Source organism: Canis aureus, chromosome 17, assembly GCF_053574225.1.
Source record: "Canis aureus isolate CA01 chromosome 17, VMU_Caureus_v.1.0, whole genome shotgun sequence".
Lineage (NCBI taxonomy): Eukaryota > Metazoa > Chordata > Mammalia > Carnivora > Canidae > Canis > Canis aureus.
In genome coordinates, this window is record NC_135627.1 from 44,267,600 (window position 1) to 44,282,182 (window position 14,583).

Here is a 14,583-nt window from a genome sequence, read left to right on the forward strand (position 1 = left end):
ACAAGCTGGCATATGTCCTTCCTAATTCAAGTAACGTATTCATGTACTAATGACTCATAAAACAGAACCCATAAATTTTATCTTAATGGAGAAGTATTTCACATTTATTTTAGAAGATTTATCATGATTAGGAAAGTTGCATGCTTTATTTTGTTCCAAAATAACTTTCTCATGGGACATTAACTTCTGAAAGTCTGTCCTGTAATATTATATATCCGTAAGATATTTTAATGTCTTATGTATCTTTCTTTATATTCATTCCCAAGTTTTAAAATTACTTCCTTAATACAATCAAAGCTTTTTCCATGTTATATTTTCAGAAGCAAAAGCAAGTCACTTTCTTACAGTACAGCTAAGAGTTGTATATATTCTTCTGAGGGAGATAATGGTAGTTTTAGATGTGTATAAGGAGGAAGTTTACAGTTTTCTAAATGATTTGTGGATTTAAAATGCATCACCCTTATGTCTTATATATCTGCATTTATTTTTCTGCCTTTTGTACTAAAGATAAGCTAATTAACTCCGATGTGTTTAACAGGCTAATATAATAAATATTTCCAGAGAAAAGTAAATCATATTCAGTGCAGCAGTGTTTGCACTGATTCATACTATCATGAAACAAAAATTAAAATTAAAATATCCTTAAGAACAAAATATATTCTTAAGAATTAAAAACAAAATTTCACAAACAAAATGGATAATAAAAAAATGGCTGAGTAATTTGAATTATCCTCAATTACTCCAATATTTTTATGGATATATCTTTTAAAATTTTTGTATTAAAAATGTATGTACAACCAATCTCTAAAACTTTTTCATTTTGCAAAAATGAAACTCTACATCCATTCAACAATGAACTGCCTATATCCCTCTCCCAAATAAAACACATGCATAAATGAAGAAAATGTTTAAAATAAGACACAGTGACAATGGCTCTTGCCTACACAGGATCCATTTCTCCTTTCTTTTTTTCCAATAGAACTTAGATTTAACTCAAGTAGTCTCTTTATTGCCAATTCCAAGGTGAGTGTAAACCAATAATAAAATACCTATCTCTAATGACTGACTCAGGAGTCCTTAGGACAATCACCATATGACGTTCTCCTGTTCATCATTATTGCTCTTTAGGAGTGAGCATGTGCACTGAGTTTACTAACCAGACAATGAAGAAAAATTTATAATCCATACTAGGAAGATGGATTTACTTTCTTTCTCCAACTAACCTTAAAGAAACAAGCTGTTTTCATTGCTACGGAAAACCACATTATAACTGACCAAGAGAGCCTTTGTAGCCTCCCCACACCCCAGCTAAACCACGCTTGAGACAGGTTTCTTTCTGACTCAGCAGCCCCTGACTTCCCTTTTCTATAAGATTTACTTTAGAAAACTTGTCATTGTAAATCTTGTTTTGCCCTTTTGAGATAGAAATCTTCAAAAAAGACTTGCCAGTTTTGTAGAACAGGACTTTCTCAAGGACTTAAAGCCATCTCCTTGAAATGTAAGCATCCAGGAAGATGCCTCTCCCTCCCAATTTCATGGGAGAGTAGGAGCCTACCTTCTGCAGTCCCCTTGCTCCAAGTTCTAAAGCTAGTTCCTAGTATGGAAGGATGAGATAGCTTAGTTTTCTTTTAAGTAAAGCCAATTAGCAATTAGCCAGTTGGGATAGGCCACAGAGATGGCCCATGATACACTCCCCTGAACTCTTAAAAATCCTCCTGCTTTATATCATAGTTAAGTTTAGACTCAGTTGTGAGCACACTCTCCTATTGCAATAGCTTTATTATTATTATTATTATTATTATTATTATTTATTGAAGTATAATGAACATACAGAGTTATATCAGTTTCAGGTGTACAATAAAATGATTCAACAATTCTATATATTACTCAGCATTCATTCTGATAAATGTACTCTTTTTTCTTAAGATTTTATTTATTTATTTGAGATACAGATAGAGAGAGAGAGAAAGAGAGAGCATGAGCAAGGGGAGAAAAGCAGAAAGAGAAGGAGAGACAGACTCCCCACTAAGCAGGGAGCCCGACATTGAGGATCAATCCCCAGATCCCAGGATCATGACTTGAGCTGAGAGCAGACACTTAACTGACTGAGCTACCCAGGACGATAAATATGCTGTTTATCTCCTTTATCTATTTCATCCATTCCCACTTTCCACTTCCCCTCTGGAAAGTACCACTGTTTTCTCTGTATTTAAGAGTCTAGGGTTTTGTTCATTTGTTAATCTCTTTTTTGTTTGTTTATTTTGTTTCTTAAATTCCATATATGAGTGAGATCATATGATATCTTTTTCTGATTTATTTCACTTAGCACTATACCTTCTAGATCCACTCAATAGCTTTGAATAAGATATTCGATGTCTCTTTGACTTTGCCTAGTGCAAATTTTGCTGTGACATAATCATGAAGTTTGTCAGCCTGAGGACAAAAACATTGATGTAAGGAAGAGTGTACAGAGAAGAAAACCAAGGAGCAATAGAATCACAACCCTGATGATGCCTATCTAGAATTCACCTTATCTTTTAGGCCTTCTGTCATGGGAGATAGTAAGTGTCAATGTTTAAGTCAACTTGACTGAGAATCTTGTGGACATTTACAGTCATTCACAATCTTACACTTTAATATCAGATAATAAATATTAAATTACTGTTGACTCATAACAAATAATAACTGAAGTCGGAAGTTGAAGTAATACTTTCTTCTCTGCTAAGTTTAGACTGACTATAGATCAAAGCTGTGAAAATTATAGAAAAACATTGTATCAATGTTGAAAAATTTCCTTCCAGTAAGGATAGAATTTTTTCCAAAGAATCTAAACTAATCAAGTTTAAATACATTCATTTTATTGTGCTCAGAATTTAGGACAGTGTCCAAAGCCTCTGAACTATGAATAAATGTGAATTGATTGAATGACCATTCACCTACACCTAATACATAGTAATTTTATCTAAGTCATATTAAAACCAAAAGAGATTACTTAAAAAAGGATATTTTCATAAGAAATTATATATCTATTTTTAGATGACTGTCAGCACATTCCATATATATTGAATGAATGATGTCTTCTGTATTTTGCAAAAAGAAAAACTTAACAAATTAGAAGTCACAAGGGAATACAGATTCATTCACTGCCTTTTTTTTTTTTTTTTTTTTTTTGGTCTTTCAATGAAAAGGAATCAGGTATAATACAGAATTACACAGCCAAATACAGGAAAAGGCTTAATGACTATGCAAAGTATTTATGCAAAACTATCAGCTTAAAGGAGATCAATAGTAAACTGTCAAATTGCTACACTGGCAAGTCAGCAAGCTTGGTAATTAAGAAACAGAAAACTCTTTGGACATACATACCTCTCCTTTCACTGCCAACATGGAAGACATGCTGCCTGTAGCCCATTGGTTCTGTGTCATCAACTGGATGACACAGAACGCTAGAACGCTATCAGAGAATCCTCATTCCTATGTTCTGAGAAGTATCTGGCAAGACCTACTCATTTCTCTCAGGTGCTGCACTCCACTACAGGTGATAGAATCTTCCTTGAGAGAATCCAACTTCTGAAAGAAAAAAGAAAGCCAACTTCAGCCCTTCAGCCATAGCACAGAGTCAACAAGAGCTTTTTCACAACTTTTAAATATTCATGAATCTCCAATAGTTGGAGGCAATGAGGAGACTAAGCTAGTCAGGAGAGGAATGCTGTCTCTGTGTTAATGTGATAAGAAATGGTATGAAAGACTTATGGTATTAAGCATTTCAGCTGTATCATATTAGCACTGTATCATAGACCTTGCTTTTCTCCAGCACAATACAGAAATCATTATTATGTTAAGACTTTCTTCCTAAGAAATAATTGGGGAAAAAAGCTAATGGGATAGAAGATCTAAAATACATTGAGATTTTAACATTTTTCCTTAAAAAGAGGAAATCTTTAAAACTCTTCCCCAAATTGAAATAGTTTGAAAACATTTAGTTTACAGTGTCTTCCAGAAATGTCATAAAATAATTTTTGTTCGAAAATTTGTATTCCTACTTATCTATTGGCAGAAATGTGGTTGTATGTGCACATGGATGTGTTTGGAGAGTGTGTATCTGACTGAATATGTGTGAAGGTCTGTGTGGGATGTGAGTACAAGGTATGTGAATGTGCTTCTACAAGAATAGGCAGTAAACATAAAATTAGAGCTGGGAAGGGTCCATGAAATCAAGTAAAATGTTGACTTTCATATCTTCCAAATGACTTGTGAAGAAATATACATGTCATATATGCACTAGGGAATTCCTGTTCTGTTCTTTAGAAAAAATGGACAAATTTTAAAATAAAAATCCATAAGTAAATCAATATTTAATATCTGTAACAAAATTATCTAAAATGTTTCATCCATAAAATGGCTCAGCTATCTTATTTGAATATATAGAATAGGGACAGCCCCAGGGGCTCAGCGGTTTAGCGCTGCCTTCAGCCCAGGGCATGATCCTGGAGACCGGGGATCAAGTCCCACATCAGGCTCCTGGCATGGAGCCTGCTTCTCCCTCTGCCTGTGTCTCTGTCTCTCTCTCTTTCTCTCTCTCTCTCTCTCTGTCTCTCATGAATAAATAAAAATCTTTTAAAAATATACATATATAGAATTAAAGGACCTACTTTTTCGATTTACTAATTTCATTTTGGATGGTGGGAGGGGAGGGATAAAGGAAGAAAGGAAGGAACGAAAAGAAAGTGTGAAAAGTTAGAAATTGCTGAAGTAAAACCAATGAATTACTGAAGCAGTAATTCGTAAATGTCCCCTGTGCACATACCAAAAAGACAATCTGTAAACCAGGACCAAAAGATGGAATGAGGCTCTGAGGTGTATTGTTATAAAGCAGCTTACACAGTGAGAAAGCAGTGACTGTTGACTCTTCACAGTGATTGGCTGCAATATTAGAATTCTCTTAAATGATAGGGAATTGATTAGTGGTTACCTCATACCAATTTTGGAAAAGAGTTCAAGTTTTGCTGATGATTTCCAGTGGCACAAGCAAGAAATGACCCGGGTCATGTTAGTCTTGGAAAATAAGCTAACCTAAGCTTTGTTTGTATGACTAAATTGGTTTTGTCTGCTCAGGGAATTTTCAAGGCTGGTCTCCATTTGCTTTTTAACAAAAGAAAGGAAAGAAAGAAACAGGGTGGGAGAGAGAGAAAGAGAGAAGAAAACACCAAAAGCTCTGATCCTGATAGGTATACAATTAGCCCATAAACCTCTGGGCTTCTCTAGGCAACTACTCAAAAACCCCTTCCCCTAACCACTCTCATGCATCTCAGGCTGCCTTCTGTGATTTCCCCCCCAAAAGTTTAGGGGTTAGTGTTGGGTGAAGAACACAGAAAAAAAAAATGACACATACCAAATTCAGGAAGAACCTGTTTTAGACACTGTCAGAACTGAAGACAGAACAGAAAAGGATCTCAAGGATTCAGTCCAGTGACCTCGTTATACAAAATGAAACCAAGTAAGCGCTGGGACACTGTTTTTTCAGTCAGTTGAAGCTGCTATAATGAAATACCATATAGGGGTATCTGGGTGGCTCAAGTCATGATTCCAGGGTCCTGGGATCAAGCCTGTTGAGCAGGGGGCCTGCTTCACCCTCTTTCGCTGCCCTTCTTCCCTGCCCCTCCCCCCTGCTCCTACTCCTAGTACTCTCAAATAAATAAATAAAATCTTTTTAAAAAAATAAAAGAAATATCATAGAGACTAGGTGGCTTAAACAACAAAAATTTATTTCTCATGTTTCATTGTTTCATTAATGAAACATGAAATTAATCGGAGATTAATGTACCAACATGGTCAGTTCCCTTTCACACACACTTTCCTTGGTATCATACACACTTTCCTTGGTATCATACGCTGAGGAAGATCCCTTGTCTCTTCTTTTTTTTTTAGATTTTATTTATTTATTCATGAGAGACACAGTGAGAGAGGCAGTGACAGGCAGAGGGAGAAGCAGGCTTCCTATGGCGTGCCCAATGCAGGACTCGATCTTGGGACTCTGGGATCACACCCTGAGTGGAAGGCAGAAGTTCAACCACTGAGCCACCCAGGCTCCTCTCTTTCTCTTTTTGTAAGAGCACTGATCTCATCATGAGGTTCTCACTCTCATGGCCTAATCCAACCCTAATTACCTCCCCCAAACCCCTCCTCCAAACACGATCAACATATGAATTTGAGGGAGACACAAACATTTAGTCTGTAGCAGACACTGAGACTCACCTGAGGACCCTGTCTCAGATATTCTGAAAATTGGTCTAATATAATTTCCACTGCAAGATGACCCAATACTTGTTATTCAAAGGGGCTAAAAAGTGAAAGAAACAAATAATCAGGGAATCCACTAAAATCTTATCTTTTGCTGGCATATAACTGAACTCTATCCCACCCTCCTCTTTTAAGGTGCTGAGCCATCTTGCCCCCATCCTCAGTTGATCTTTCCCTCTATTCTCTGAATTTTTCTTCCTTTAATTCCCATGACCTCATTCAACAACATCCCTAGTGCAATTCTTTTCACTGTCACATGCTACAAAATATTCTACATTCATCATCTCCACTACTGTATTCTCATCTATTCCTTGACATAATAAGCATAGTGTGATCTGGTTTCCAGCTTTCTCACTCTTCAAAGGTAGAACTGAGTAAAATCACACAGTAGGGGATTGCAAGTGTTATTAAAACTTCCATTATCTAATGCTCATAGTGACAGATTTTATGTATGTTGCTCAATTTATCCATCCAAAATAAACTGAAGATTATTTACATTTCAGAGAGGAGAAAACATACTGAAATATTATGTATCTTGTCCATTATTATTCAGTTTGTCTAATGATACAGATCATTGCTGCATATCATCTTTGTCTTATAATTCCTTTGTAACCTTCTTCCAAGTTACATTCAAAAAATATTTTTCCATAAATTCCTCATGATTTAATTAATTTCTCATTCTAATACACCAAATTTGCCGTCACTACTACTAAATCTAATGACCTCTTTTTCAATCTTGATTTCATTTTCTTTTTTATTTTTTTAAAGATTTTATTTATTTATTCATAGAGATGCAGAGAGAGAGAGAGAGAGAGAGAGGCAGAGATACAGGCAGAGGGAGAAGCAGGCTCCATGCAGAGCCTGACGTGGGACTCAATCCCAGGTCTCCAGGATCACGCCCTGGGCTGCAGGCTGCGCTAAACCGCTGCGCCACCGGGGCTGCCCTTGATTTCATTTTCTAATTAATTTCCATTTGATTAATTTCTGGCTTTGGGCATTATCAACTCTCAATCTATTCTGTATAGAGGGGCATTTAAGAGTGTTAGCTACAGCCAGACAGAACAGAGTTTGAACTTCATCTCTAACACTTACTAGGTATGTCTGACATTAAGTAAATTTAACTGTTCTTTACTTCATTCAACTCATTTTTAAAATTAGGAACATAACATATTCGAAGACTGTGGGGAGGATGACATGAAATAAAGTGTGTAAAGGGCTCAGTACAATGTCTCACACCTAAGCACTCTATTAAGAGTACCCTTTATTCCCTACTGAAATGATTACCTCTTTTGTCGGCCCTACCAATCTGATTTCTCTTTCTCAGCCTCTTATGACAGCATCTTGATTATATAATCCAGATTTCTGCCTTTGACTCTCATTTCCCTCACCATTATCCCAAAATGTTTTTATCCAGTCCATGGTTCACCTGCCACTTCTAAGCTGATTTTTTTAAGAATATAATTACATCTCTAAGTCTCACCTCTCCCCAGAAATTGGCCTGCCTGTCTAAGTACTCTTGCATGTCATTCTTTCTCAAATAAGGAATATGAAACCTAACAAGTTTAATAGATTATTTGTCACCTTTCCCCATCAAATATGTTCCCAGTTTCCAAAGAAAGAAATTACAGTCATCCAGAAATTTTCTCAATTCTTTACCAATTATCATCCAAATGTATTAATATGGAAAGCACATTCCTCATATCTTGGTTTTCCTATTAACATATCCCTAGCATTTTATTTCATGACCTCCAAATGTCACACTCACTGGGCAACTTGTTCTCCCAAAACATTTTGCTTTAGTATTCCTGAGCATCTTTGGCCATGCTGTTGGCTCTACTTCTTTTCCTGTCCAGTAAATTCTTTTTGTAATATTTTTAACTTTAAAATGCCATTGACTTCCTAAGACTTAATGGGGATTTCTTTTAGGTGCTTCCATTAACACTTTTCAAGTCCTCTTTATGTGATAGGATATTATAATCATTTGCTGTCCTTCTGTTTCCAGAAGTCTGATTATTTCTCACTTTTGTATACAACTAGATCTTGAAGTTCTTTGATACCAATTCATTGAGTATTAATTCATCCCCTAGTAATAATTTTTCCCTTTGGGGAAAAAACTAACTCACTCTTATATAAAATTTCTTAGAGTTTCCAGAAAAATTTTTAACAGAAAGTTGAGATTCGTTTTATAAAAGTATATATGTGCTATAATTACTACCTAATGTTTACATTGCATAATACTTGATAAAAAGAAAAGAATATGTCATGTATAAATTCTGAATAAAAATGATAAATTAACCCACTACCCAACTTAACTAGACCAAAACCCGTGATTTTCAATCTTCGTTCCTTTTCTCTGTCATCCCCTGCCTTGCTCTCATCTATAAATAATAGTCTGAATTGTATATTCATAATTCCCTTTTTTAAAAGAAAGTTCTTTTACACATGTAAGTATCCTTGAACAGTGCTAAATTGTTTCCTAAGGTAGGAGGGATTTTTTGATCTACCACCAACATACCACCAATCTATGACTATTCCTACTGATTCTCATGTTTATCCATACTTGTTTAGTCAGACTTCCTAATTTTCACCAATTTAGCAAGTATAAACATGCCAACTCAATAAAGTCTTAATTTTAATGTCTCTGACTACTAATAAAGCTAATTCTATTTCTTTATTGATCCTTTGATTAAAATAAGAACTAATATTCTCTACCTGTTGCTTCTTGCTACCCAATGTGAGTTTTCAATACAGGACTATGATCTTGGTAAAGTATGATGTGATTAGTTTGGCAAATAACTCCAAAGTCTATGTGAATTAAAGGATCAATTGTCTTTTAACTAGTGGAATATAAGGAAAAAAGTAGTCAATTCAAAAAATAAAGTTACTCTATATTTCACCATTATCCAATTTTAAATCATAAAGGGTATTATAGAAACCCTCAAAGTCAGAATTTTTAAGTAATGAAATTTAGAGATTCTAATCCAACATGTTAAATTAATTATAAAATTGAGACACAGATCAAAAAATCTGATTAAGATCATAGAAAAATTGAGAGAATTAAAATCTATATCTTATTCCTGTTAGTCCAGGATTCTATATCATCCTACAGGATTCTATGCCAGCCTAAACTGGGACTGGTTTATAGTTGACTCAAAGAAAGATTAGAAATCTGTGAGCAGGTAGAGGTAATTTCAATATGTTATTAGTATTTTAGATCTGCTTTTGGCTATTGTTATATCTTCATTGTTGACTGATAAAAATAGGCTTCCTGCTGTCATGCGTTGTTTTGGAACAACACAAATAACTTCTCTGAAGGAATGTAAAATAAGAGATTCTGAAATAAATATTACAATAATAAAACTTTAGATCTACCATTAAAAAATGCATTTGGAAAAAAATGCGTTTGGTACAAAAATGTAAAGGCTTGTAATTACACCATATTTTTGCAATAAAAAGCTATTTTATGTAATTGTTCATATCATGATCTCATAGACTCTAAAAGAAAAAAAGGATTTCTTCTCTGACATGACTAAAATGGTATTGAAGGAGGATGTGGAATAAGAAGGAATATGTAATAAGCAATAACTTTCTGTGTAATAAGAAAGTGAGAAGCCAATTGAGCCTTCTAAAGTCACAACTAAGTTCATTATAATGTCAAGCTAATCAGTGCCTAATTCATTATATGCCAATATAAGTTTACTTCTGCATTGCCTCAATGCTGTTGTTGTTTATTCTATGAAACTTAAGAAATTTATAGTAGGCATCATCATCTATAATTATAACAGATCATAATATCCAAACTGAAGATTTATCAGAACTGTAATTCAATGAAAGATAAAGAGAAATATGTAACAATGTAAAATAACTGTAAATAGAATTCACTTATTCTACTTTGCCATTAGTGAGACATTTAGTGGCATGACCTTCACCTTTCTGAGCCTAGTTTCCCCATACATAAAATGAGAGATTTATAACATGAATTGGGCCCTAAGGCATCTTAGTACTCTAAAAGTGTGTAAATCTAATAGATAATTCTAACTTTCGGGCAGCCCCAGTGGTGCAGCGGTTTAGCGCCACCTGCAGCCCAGGGCATGTATCCTGGAGTCACGGGATCGAGTCCCATGTCAGGCTCTCTGCATGGAGCCTGCTTCTCCCTCTGCCTGTGTCTCTGCCTCTCTCTCTCTCTCTGCATCTCTATGAATAAATAAATAAAATCTTAAAAAAAAAAGATAATTCTAACTTTCCAAATTGTACAAGACAACCAAGTCTCAGTTTACCTGCATTTATCTATTTTGCACTGCTAAAGGGTTTTATTAAATTCTTAACATGTGGTGTTATATTGTTGTCAATGATTTCAATATATGTTTACAGGGTCATAAAATAATTGATTAGAATGAGTTACAGTTTAATACAAATCAAAAGAAAGACATCAATCTCTAAGCACAAAAAAACAGGAACTTCAATATCCTAAATTCTTTATTTCATTTTTGCACATACTTTTTCTAGCAGGCCCATACAAATTTGTAACCTTATGTACACCTAAATTCCTTTGACAATAAAATGTCTTTCCTTCCCAGTAAGCACTCTTTAAAATGAGTTTAGCACACCAGGGAGCACTTTTATCCATTCCCACAAGAAATTCAGTATCTTCTTCAAGACTTTATGATCCTCATATTATTTGCTGTTGAGCAGGCAGTAACAAGAAAATATTCTGAAATCTAATGTGTGTTTAGTTTTTTGTTTTCCTTGACTAGACTAAAGGTATGGGTTGGAAAATCAAATTTCAGCATTTACAGCTTTTATAGAGTCTATGTAGATTGTAATAAAGAAAAATCTGAAATTCATCATCTGTTTACTTAGGACACCAGGTAGAGTGTTCCCAGGCTTAGAGTTACTAAAATATTAAGTTTTCATTGTAGACTGAGAAAAAAGAATTTTGATAGCCCCAGTATATGGGTAGACCATCCTGAATGCTTTGTCCTCCTTCTTGACTAGTAGCCTTACAAAGTAACAGATAGAGTATGGCGTTTAAGAATCTGAAGAGACTGAGCAATTAAGGTACACTTCTTTCAAATATCAAGTAAACCAGACAGACATTGGAACAGTCTGTTATTGCTGTTTGTTGTAAATATAACATAATAAATATATAAATATATTTACTATATATGTTAATTATATGTGATACTTATATAGAGAATTTAAATATATATAATATTGAGAACATGCTCCATAGCTGTAGTCACCTGTGGAGGTATATTAGATAATAGTAAATCTATGATTCTTAAAGGAGCCATCTCTATTATTTTTTAAAGCAACGGATATTTGAAGTAAATTATTCCAGAATCAGTCACTAAGTGTATAATTTGTAGCAAGAATGGAGGTCATAAAATGACATCATGTGTTATCAGATATTAACAATAGTGAGGCTGTTAAGAGTACAGGGTCTGGAGCCAGCTTGTCTGGATTTAAATCCCAGTTCCATTATATACCGGTTATTGGACCTTGGACAAGCTACTTAAGCTTTTTTTGGAAATCATTCTAAGGGTTTAAATCTGATTCCCCATCTTAAGCATAAGGGAGGACTATATTTCTCTATCTCTTACAAGATGAGCAAGAGATGTGGTGAGTTCTGGCCAATGACCTATCAGTAGAAAAGACATGTGCGTAGTGGGGCAGAGATCAATATGAGTTCCCCATGTTTTCTCCTTCCCAACACAGTGTCCCTCAACGTTAAGAAATGAGATAGAAGTGTTACAAGCAATGGAAATTTCATCAGCCTGGTCCTGGGTGACAGTACAGGGAGACTAACAGTGGACATGTAATATAAGCAAGAAATAAATCTTGGTTGTGTGAAGCAGCCAAGAGCTTGGAATTAACTTGTTATTGCAGCATGACCTTGCCTAATATATCTAATATATTCACTGTGTCTCAGTTTCCTCGTCTGTAACTGGGAATATAACAGCATCCAATTATTTTTATGGTTGTCAGCAAGACTTTATTGCAGTATAAAATCAATACAGTTTTTAAATTCCTATTAATAGTACTAGTTTGTGTACACCCTAGTACAGTTTATATATACCAGCTTACTAGATTTTAGAGAACCTGTCATAAAATCCAGATTTAGTCAGCAGTGAGTTCACATTTCTGCAATGCATATCATCTCAAATTAAAAATAAAAGTCTCAAATTCTGCTGTAATATAAAATGGCTTTACCAGGATATATAATACTTTTGTCATGTGAAATATCTGTATCTTGACTGAAACATCCCAGTTTCTGACTTACTAATGATATTTTTGATTTTTAGAAACAACATATTTTTTCTATTACACAAAGGAAATATAAGCCAGAGAAAAGGGAGAAGTAGGAGAGGGTAGAAAGACAATAGTGGAGACTAATAGACACTTCAGTACAAAGGATTCTTCCGTAATGCTCCGATGATAGCTTTATATATCAAGATTTGGGATTGAAGACTACTTGAACACTGAGAGTGAAAAAAGAGGTTTTTTTTTTTTTGCTACAGAAATTTAAGCTCTTTATAGACATACTTTTAGTTAATCTGCACAACATCAGAGAAAGGTATTATTTCCTGTACTTTGCAGATAAGAAAAATATACCATAGACCACAGGCAGAATAAAAGAGAGTCTCTCATTACCCAGAGGCATTTACTCTACTGGGGAAGCAACTCTAAGTTTTCATTTTCATTCAGTTGTTCATTTATTGCTCTCCCTCATGTTTTAAACTAGAGCCAAAAATGAAAAGAACAGTTTATCAAAGCAAAGAAAAAAAGGAAATATTTTCCCTGGAGGAGCAAAGTATATTTACATTATTGTCATTTTGCTGAACTCTGGGGAAGAATTTATTGACCAAGGAAAGGAACAAATGGATTAGCAGATCTCATGGGACCAACCATCTCTGGATGCTAGGAGGTTCATCTAGCAGAGATGAGAATGAGAATATGACATTGCCTATATTGAATCTGGCAAGAAAGAATTTCAAATTGCTTCACTAAACAAAGTTAGCCACACATTACATTTTAACTCGTAAGGGAATACTAATTACACTGTGTATGCTCACATTGGAGTACTACATAATACATACTATAGTCAAAGTACGTTAATGTTAATACACAATATTATGTTCATTAAAATTAAATAAATAGTGCTATGCAAGTACTGTATAACCAGACGAGTCTCCTGTGTTTAGAAATTTATTATCTGTGCTGCTAGTGAAACTTGAAGACATTTTAGAATATCTAATAAATAATTAAAATCTAAAAGATTAGCATTTTTAGCCATTTGAAAATTATTAGTTAAACATTAACTATTTGTGTTACCATGATACTATACAGAGCTTGTTATTTAGTTGGGCAAATACAAGCCAAGTCAAAGCAAATAAGAAATTTACCAAGCATTTGAAAGAAAAAAATGGCACCATCACCTCTATTGTTTAATGAAGTCTATAAAGCAATAATAAAAACTACTCATTTCCCCCAAAATTAAAACATAAAAGAAATTTTCTATGTTCTCAAATTATTACCATTCTAGTAAAAACAATAATAAATGCTATTTGGAACTATCATATTGGAAATAAATCTTTATGTTATCTAGTAATGATATCACTGTAGACAAATGAGTATCCTCATACACTACAGGTGCTATTACAAACTACCAAAAAATTCTTGAGATATATTTACTGAAACATACCAGAAAACCTTAATTTTACACCCCATTTAAAACACATATCCAATATTTAGTAACGTAGTAGACAATCATAAATGTTTGCAAAGTTGTGGATGCTTCATTGAAAAGATATTTATATGCAATGCTGAAATAAGTAAAATGTTTATATCCACATGGCAAACCTATATGAGTAAATTTTATTCTGTCCAAAAATGATATAGAATATGTGAACACCTGCAAAATGATCATAACTTATTCCAGAAATCTAATTATAATAAAACTCCTAGGAATCAAAATTGACATGGATGAAGGCACCAAAAAAGTTGAATGAAAAAGGTTCCATATGCTGGACTGTGAAGAATAAGCATATTTTGAAAAAGCTAAGCAGACAGCATAGGACTTTTTAATTGGTGAAAAAGATATAAAAACAGCAATAATTATGTGGTATCGAAAATAAAAAGAATCATGGTCTAACTTGGGTGAAAATGAAGGATGGGAAGGAGAGAGAAAGGAGTGAATGGAACTATAACCTTTATAGCTAGCATTGATTGAACCTTACTCTGTGCCAGAACCGTGACAGGCTTTAAAAGCATTCACTCATT

General features: G+C 34.2%; 1 long non-coding RNA gene across 6 annotated transcripts in view; it reads right to left on the reverse strand.

Moving 5' to 3' along the window:
- LOC144287941 (uncharacterized) overlaps window positions 1-14,583 on the reverse strand; it is a 41,530-nt gene that overhangs the window by 16,420 nt on the left and 10,527 nt on the right. For 5 of the 6 annotated variants that reach the window (XR_013355814.1, XR_013355815.1, XR_013355810.1 and 2 more), the window contains 2 exons: window positions 6,256-6,340; window positions 3,367-3,570 (listed from right to left, as the gene is read on the reverse strand). This is a non-coding gene — a long non-coding RNA (uncharacterized LOC144287941). The remainder of the gene's footprint in view (window positions 1-3,366; window positions 3,571-6,255; window positions 6,341-14,583) is intronic. The other variant, XR_013355812.1, reaches the window with a different exon arrangement.